This window comes from Paramisgurnus dabryanus, chromosome 18 (genome assembly GCF_030506205.2).
Source record: "Paramisgurnus dabryanus chromosome 18, PD_genome_1.1, whole genome shotgun sequence".
NCBI classification, from domain to species: domain Eukaryota; kingdom Metazoa; phylum Chordata; class Actinopteri; order Cypriniformes; family Cobitidae; genus Paramisgurnus; species Paramisgurnus dabryanus.
Window position 1 is genome coordinate 11,742,328 of NC_133354.1, and position 9,561 is coordinate 11,751,888.

Genomic DNA, 9,561 nt, shown 5'->3' on the forward strand with positions numbered 1-9,561 from the left:
GTAATGGTGTGGGGGATGTTTTCCGGGCACACTTTAGGCCCCTTAGTGCCAATTGGCATCATTTAAATGCCACGGCCTACCTGAGCATTGTTTCTGACCATGTCCATCCCTTTATGACCACCATGTACCCATCCTCTGATGGCTACTTCCAGCAGGATAATGCACCATGTCAATTTGTTCAAATTGGTTTCTTGAACATGACAACGAGTTCACTGTACTAAAATGGCCCCCACAGTCACCAGATCTCAACCCAATAGAGCATCTATATATATGTATTTCAATTTTTAGCCTATTTATAAAATACAATGTTGATTAGTTTTAATGCGACTAGCACAATCGTAGTACATACATCATGAATACTTGACATATATATTGTCCAGTTCTACATTTTTAATAATGGTCTTAGTCTGGCAGTATGTTTTCATAAAGGACCTTTAACATCCAAGAAACCTTGAGAAACCAAAAATTCACTTTTAAGAGTGTAGCTGGGATAGAACATATATGCCTGTGAGTGGTAGAAAGTATGGTTTAAGTTCACCCAAAGAGACTCCAACAGTGACTGTTGGACCCTCAAGCAGTAACCCAGACTACTACACATTTGATACGCAGAAAAGAATGGCATTGAATACATGATGAGACTGCATATTTTACTGTTTCACCATCAAATCCTACATTTTTTGTTGTTGCACAGTAAAATAAGAGATCAGTATTTCCAATGCACCATCTAGAAGAAGAAACGGAATAAGTAGGAGCTAAGATTTGCAAAGTCTGGCCTCTCTACAAGTGACCTGAAAATCACTGACTCTAGGAGATACAATGACCTGGCTGTCTACCATTGATGACACAACAGAAACCTCAGCACAGACGTAGGCAAGATATTGTGCTATAGTCTCCACAAAAGAGTGGCAGACTGATATTCTCCTGCATACAGAGCAGACTAGCTATGGATTTATCCAAAAATAAAAGGTTCAAAGAGATCCAAAAGATATAGACATGAAAGGACAAGGTGAGAGTGTGGGTTTGTCACCGGTCAAAGGAAGCAAACACAAAGCTCGAGCACACCTTCACTAGTCACACACATGAAGGAACCGTGCTGGGCCTTTACCGATTTGTTCGATGTAAACTTGCCAACTGTAAATCACGCACAGGCACTTAAAGCCATTATGAGCATAATTGCTTTGTGCTCTCTCTAATCCTCAGTCGCTAATCAATAGCGTCATTCTTCTACATGCCCCATGCTGTTCTCATGGCAACACGACAGTGGCATCTTTCTACACAGGACGCTGACATAAAACCCGCACAAATCATTTAAGGCAAATGTCAATACAGCAAATGGCCATCGACAAATTACAAAGATGCATACAAACATGGGGTGCTGCCTCTGTGAAGGTCTCTGCTACTTGAATGTTTCTACCTGATCTTACCTATACAGGGAAAGTCTTTGGCTTGCCTATAAGACATTGTAAAGCACTTTTATTTATAATGATAGATGACTGGGAACAGTTTTTATGATGAAAAGAATAGAACGTCACATATTTAAAAGAAGTAAAGAAAAAAAGACTCAAGTTTTTAACAAGTCACAGTCTTAAAAATTAGGCTATATCACTTTTACAACTTTGAAATTTCAGTGGCAGGCGCTAAACAATTATCGCCTGTGAAGAAAATGCTAAAAATAAACTTTGCCAGGTGCACTGTAGGAAAAAGTTTGGTTTATTTTATCTTACCCAATAAAACTGAACGCTACTAATCCATAAAGCCCCCTGCTGTTACACTAATTGAGTTCAATATGTAAGAGTCTCTCTCGCTCTCTATCTCTCTCTTCATTGCTCATCTTATTTTCTCTCACGATCACTTTGTTGTTGCCCTTGCAAATGCAAATGTAAACAGTTTTTAACAATTTTGTTGCTTTTAGTTTGCGTCTTAACTTTGAGGTCATCTATATGCAAGTGTTCTCACAGCTTTAGATTATGTTTACCCAACAACGATGGAAAAGATTTTCCTTTGGGTTTTTCACTTATGGATGCCATCATCTTTGTGAAACAAACAGTGTTCACATATCGACACTGTATTATTTATGCATGCAAGACCAGTAGCTGGTGATGTCACTCTATGTATCTAAACCATAGACCAGGGTTCCCCAAATCTTACCTTGGAGGGCCGGAGCACTGCAGAGTTTAGCTCCAACCCTGATCAAACACACCTGAGCAAGCTAATCAAGGTTTTCATGATCACCAGGTGGGTAAGTTTGATTAGGGTTGGACCTAAACTCTGTAGTGCTCCGGCCCTCCAGGGTAAGATTTGGGAACCCTGCCATAGACTGTACAAAAATAGACTTAGTGTCCGTGACGTCACCCATAGGTTTATAAAGATCGTTTTTGAAGCCAATAGTATGCGGGGCCTGCTGTCGCCATATTGGCCGCGCGTCACTGCGCATCACTCGTGGATATACGAAAATGGGTAAAGAGGCGGGACGTGGGCGAAACTGAGGTGGCTGGTTGCTAAAACCACGCCCACCTAGCTCGACTCTAGTGACAGCAGTGGCAGTTCAACCGTAACTCAAGTGACCACGCCCTTAATTATGCAGAACTTTAAGGCTTAATATAATTTAAACGGATGAGTTACAAAAAAAATACTCCCCTTACAGTTGTCATGAAGGGCAAAATAAGCTATATAGACCAAAAACACTTTTAGTACCAGGCTGTAAACATAATTTTTTAATTTTTCGGCTCTAATGATAGGCATTTTAACATGGGGGTCTATGGGAATTGACTCCCTTTTGGAGCCAGCCTCTAGTAGCCAGTCAGTGAATTACAGTTTAAATCACTTACGTATTGGCTTCATCATAGAGATCAGAAGGTTGCCCCTCGACCTAAACACGTAATACGCATGCGCATGACATCACCGTTTCATAGTTAACATTTAGAAAATTATGGTATTCATTTGAAAAGTGCTTGCATTTTAAAGCCCCCAAAACTATTTTTATTAAAAAACAGTGTGATGTACACCGCACTAGTCGTAAAACCAACATTAGCTAGAGACTGACTCCAGAAAGGACTCAATCCCATAAACCCCCACGTTAAAATGCCCAACTTTACAGTAGAAATCATTTGTTTACAGCCTGGTACCAAGTATTTTTGGTCTATATAGCAAATTTTGCACTTCATGACAACTGTGAGGGGTGTGATTTTTTTTAACTCATCCATTTAAATTAAATTAAGCTTTAAAGTTCTGCACGGCGTCGGCGTGACAACTTTAGTGACAGGTGAATTGCGGCTGCTGTTACTACTGTTGAGCTAGGCTGGTTTAATGGTTTTTAGCAACCAGTCACCTTAGGTCCACCCAATTCCTGCCTCTTTGCCGATTTTCGGTTATCCATGAGTGACATGATGGCGCCTGCAGGCTCCGCCTACCTTAAAAATGCTCTTTACAAACCTGTGGATGATGTCACAGACACTACGTCCGTATTATTTATAGTATATTAGAATGCCCTAAATAATATTTAAGAAAATACAGAGCCGCATAATTTGAAACCGTCAGTCCTTCCTCTCTCAGTTAAACAGATAAATATATCTACATAAAATGTTTAATTTATAAGCATCCACTATTTCTGACCTGCAATAGCAATTATTAAATCATAGTTTATGGTTATGTTGTAAACTGACAGAGCGATGCGAGTTTGCATAAACTATTCCGAAGTAGCTATCTGACTATTGGTTTATATTATCCAATAGCTCAAGTTGCCTGCCAATTTAAGAAGACCAAATTGTTATCATTAAATGAAAGGTTACGCTGCCAAAAAAAAAAAAATAGTAGTAATATTGGTACATGGAATAATGTGCACTACTTAATCATTAAGGAACATTTATTTAGAAAGTAGATAGGGCCATTTTTGTTTTTATATTGACCTTTACACATTAAACATCTATACACATTCTGCACAACCTTTACTAATGGTTCACACAAGTCCAGGTTGCCACGCAACCCAGCATTCTTCAGTCCAAGTTCACTACCGATCTTCGTTAATCAAGACCTGAGGAGATATGGCCAGAAAAAAGAAAATGAGAGAGAGAGAAAGAGAGAGAGAGAGAGAGAGAGAGAGAGAGAGAGCAGGTGCGCATTAGCGCAAACCCCAAGCCTGCCCACAACTCCCAATTAAATGCTTGATGGTCATTACGTATTCAGGTGATGAGAACCTTCACACTTGAATCCGGCTTTCACATTCCCTAATATCCTCTGCTTTACCTGCATGCATATTAATCGGCGGATTTAAATCATGAGACCTGATTTGTCACTAATGAACTGTACAATGCATCTGTCATTATTTATGTTATTTCCTTCCTCCCCCCTCCTCTCTGCCTCCCGCATTCTTTTGGCAGGTAGTGCGCTGACACAGAAGTGTGTAATTAACTCAGTGAGGCTGTAGAAAGCAGTGTGATCTGTCACCAGCCGGGCCCCGTCAGCGTTACACAGCTTTACACCACCTGACTGCCTCTCATTAGAAGAAAAGTGTGTATGTGTGTGAGTGTGATTTAGCAGCCTGATGCATGCATCTCTACACAAACATGCTCTTAAAGGAATATATTCCACTTTCATAAAATAATCTGATAATTTACTCACCACTATGTCATTTGTTCATTTGAAAATAATTTTTTCTCCATATACTGGCCTTAAGTGGACCTCAACAGTTTGCAGTTTAAAGCCAATTTAATATTGAAGTTGCAATGCAGCTTTAAAGGGCTCTAGACAATCTCAGCCAAGGCATAAGAGTCTTGTCTAGAAAAATGATTGTCATTTTAGCAAAAAATAAAAATAAGGTAACACTTTACTTGAAGGGGTGTTAATAAGACTGACATTATACTTTCATAAACATGACATGACCCGTGCCATGAATATGAAGGAAATTTTATGCACGCTGTTATTAAGTGTCATTCGTTCAATTATGTCATTTTTAGTGTAAAGATGACATTGTTTGAGATGTCTTTGTTATGAAAACTTGACCTTAACCATTACATCATAACATTGGCATGAATAAAAAATTAAATTTGTCATTAAAATGTCTTTATGTGATAATACTCATAGTTTTATAACAGCATCATGAATATTTTTCTCGACCTCAACTACGGTGGTACAAATATAATTTGTCTTTAAAATGTCATTAAGTGTTAATACTCTGTCAAATTGTTTTATAACAATGTCATGAATATTCTTATGTTCATAATGTTTTCCTCCAGGTGTTTAAGAAATAAAATTAATCATCCAATAATAATAATAATAATAATAATAATAATAATAGCAACGACGATGACGACAACAACAACAACAACAACTATTATTATTATTATTATTATTAATATTATTAAAATTGATAAAATTATATTTTATTGCATTTGGAAACCCATTCACCTAAAATTAAATTATATCACTATAAAACTAAAAATTACATTAAACTTAATTAATAAAATGAATTCAATGGTTTTGTTAGTTTTTTCTTCTAGACATCAGCCTGTTTTGAGGACAGTGAAAACAGCGCTATACAGATAAGTAAATTGTGTGAAAAATACCGCGTTTTTTACACATGAAACATGAACACATTTTATGTTGCCCACTATAAACACAATCTTCAAAAACACAGAAAGAACGGGAGCTTTAAGGTATTTAAATTATTTTACATAGTATTAACACTTTTTAATGAAGTTCAATTTGTACCACTGTAGTTGAGGTCAAGAAAAATATTCATGATCTTGTTATAAAACTATTTGACAAAGTACTACCACTTAATGGCATTTAAATGACAATTTAATGTAATGTTAGTCCATAAAGCTAGGTAGTTTCTGGAGAAAGAGGACCGTTCATATGTTGTTGTATGTGGAATGATACTAATCAATGTCTTGTGTTATTTTATTGTTTAAAATGGTCCACAAGTGTGCGTTTCCCATATGTAACGCTTGACCTTTCGACGTGATTATGTCATACATAAGGTCACGCTAGCACGTCACACGACTAGAGCAAGACGATAAGTTGTAGTTGAAAAGGTTTTGTTTGTTTTTTTGGGGAAAATTACGATAGTTTTGCTAGATAAGACCCTTGCCTTGGATGGGAAGCTGCATTGAAACTGCATTGAAACTGCAAACCGTTAAATGCGCTCTAAGCAAATCTGTGTTACGTCACTTCTTGTTGACGTTCGAAGTGTTGTCAAAAAAACGAAGCGTAGCTAACTCCTCCCCTTCCCCTCCCTTCTGTGCTTTCTGAAAGAGTCATTGACCACTTTGTTTTTGTTGCAGTTTGTGTAGCCTGGGCTGTCTACAGAGACTGCGTTTTAACAGTGTGTTCAGGGGACAGTTAGATAGCAGATAGTGATGAGATGTTTACTGTATGAAACAAAAAAGTGTTATGGCCTAAAACGCGTGAATTCGCTTTGAGCACCTTTAAGGTCCACTTAAGTCCACTATATGGAGGAAAATCCTAGAAGGTTTTCCTTAAAAGAAAAACTTAATTTCTTTTCAAAAGAAGAAAGAAAGACTTAAACATCTTGGATAAAATGGGGGTGAGTAAATGATCTGGATTTTTTATGAAAGTGGAGTAATCCTTAAAAGGAACAGTTCACTCAAAACTGGATTTAACAATGATATTAACCAGTTATATAACTTTTAATGAAATAAATATGCACACTTTAATGATAATTTTGTCCTTTTGATTAAGCTTTAGTCATCATTCACTGTAAGTGTGTGGACAGGAATGACTACCACAGAAACTCTACTTTTATGTTTCACAGCAAAAAGTCATAAAGGTTTCGTAGAATAATTGATGCTGTTTCAAACAATTTCTTTAAATCTCATTTCTTTTCAGCAGTAACACTTTCTTATTTGCAGCCAGAGGTCCCGGTGGTCTTCTCATCGTGATGACACCCATTAGCTAACACAAGAGACATCATGGCACATAATTCATGCATTACATGCAACCGGCTTGAGGCTACTTAAGTCTAACTAATATGCAGAGAGAAAAATCTTCTCATTTCATACTCTGGATTGAATCTGTAGTAAATTGCCTCCACCTATCCTACAGTAGCACAGCGGAGAAGCACAGGAAATGAAGGAGAGAGAGAATACTGCCGAGACCACGTTTAGTGAGGCTGAAAGTCTAATTATATTGGGCAGCTGCTCTCAATAGGGTTTACACAGCAGCATGGGGTGAACAGGTAGAAAGGTCAGGCTTTCGGAGACTCTGGAGGACGCAACACAGGACACAGGGTGGGATGTAAATCGTTCAGTAGAACAACAGTTTCTCACAGGCTACAAACAGAAAGTAGACAGGGTGGTGGCAGCTTGGTGCTTAGAGACTCGGGTATGTGGGATGGGGAAGTTGATGTTTAATATCCGGATGGGGTGTCATTGTGCCCTAGTGCTCTGTGGGGAATGATTTCGCAATTAGTAACATCATATAGTAGAAATCCATCATAATCAGCATTATTCATGCATTAACATGAATTGCATTTGGCAGACACTTTTATCCCAAGCGACTTACAGTGCACTAGGGCTGTCAAAAGATTAAACGCAATTAATTGCATACAAAATAAAAGTTTGTTTTATTTATTTATATTTATTTATATATTTTATTTTATTTATATATAAAAAAGATTTACAAAAATAAAAAATATATATATTATATATATAAAATATATAAATAAATAAATATAAATATATAAAACAAACTTTTATTTTATTTATTTATATATATATATATATATATATATATATATATATATATATATATATAATATATATATATATATATATATATATATATATATATATATATATATATATATATATATATATATATATATATATTGTATACACAGTACATACACAAATATATTATGCATATATTTACTGGGTAAAAACCATGACCGCATTTTGTATTTTATTTTACAGACACTAATAAGCCTGAAGCCAAAGCTACAGTATTATGTTCAGACAACTCAGGATGTACTTTAAAGAAATCTACACAATGTCTCTCATCACATTACATACTGAAATAAATACGCAAGCTAAAGTAAATTTGTAGAGGGTCTCCAACATGCATGTGCTCGAAATAATGTGTGAAAATGAAAACTGGTTGGGTATATTTAATGATCATAAGCACCAGACTAAGCCTGAATCAGCCAAATCCTCTGGAAGTCATGCACGTCACAGACAGGAAAAGTCTCTCTGCGGGAGTGTTATATAAAGACTGTCAAAAAATGAGGAGTCTGCTATATTTTTACCATTACCACTCCAGGGGTCTTTTTATGTACTACCTTAAAGGTGTACAAATGTGTTTCAGGATGAATCAAGCAGAAGTGGGGGGCGATCTCAAAGCAAATTAGGCTGGATAAAAGTGGAAATGCTAGGGTGATTTTGAACTTCATATAGCTATGTTTCAAGATAAATTCCCCACATTCCTCTTGGGCTATCCAGATGTTGAGGTTTCCTTTCAAGTTCCAAGACAAGAAAAGTAGGTTATACTTATAATGGAAATTGTATACATTATTCTACATCTATTTCAGCTAGCATTACATCTAATGTTCCTCAATCTCAATTGGTACAGTATTGTGGTAGCATGCCAAAGGCCATGTGCTTAATTCCACTGGAACAGACATAATGACAAATCAAATACCTTTGCATTGGATAAAAGCACACATTAGAAAATTTTTTAAGATCTATTCATTCATGGCTAAAAAAAGATCTAAAATGATATGCTGCAGATGCTTACATTCAAAATGATTTACTGTACATTCAAGCTATACATTTTATCAATGCATGCATTGCCTGAAAATCAAACCCATGACCTTGGCATGCACTATGCACAACCAGTGGAGCTTCACTTTAAATGCATTTTGTAACCTTGATCCTCTTGTCTTCTACAGTCTGTTTTGACTAAGTATGATCTGTTAATCTATATATATCATATAAAACTTTAATGAAAATTTTGAAGGCTAAAAGGAATGAGATTTACTATGGTCTTGGGAAAGCGAGTACATCAAATGGTGTTTGGTTTTGTAGAACACAGGGACCAATGCCTGAATTGAAGAATTACAATTTCCTATCACAATGCAAAGGTAGCTGTAAGTGGTTGCCAGGTTGGTGCAATGAACACGATAAAATGCTGGGTTGTTTCAACCCATGGTTGGGTAAAATATGAACACAACCAAATCCTGGTTTGACTTAACCAAGAAATGTGTCTATTCAAGCTTTTTAAATCCCTTCAAAAGAAACAAATTTCAATATCAGCAATATATTTGTTACAATAAAATGCAGTTGATACATAAGTGGCCTTTAATGTAGCAAGAGGCTTTTGAAACAAGACAACTTAGTTACTGCATGCACCAGCAGAGGTTTTCTCTTAGATACCAATTAGAGATGCACAGATATATCCAGAGGTGGAAAGAGTAGCCAAAAACTTTAATCAAGTAAAAGTATATGTAACTAAAGATATAATTACTCAAGTAAAAGTTATGATTTTAAAATTTACTTGAATAAAAGGTAAAAATTATGCAATGAAAAGAATACTTAAGTAGCAAGT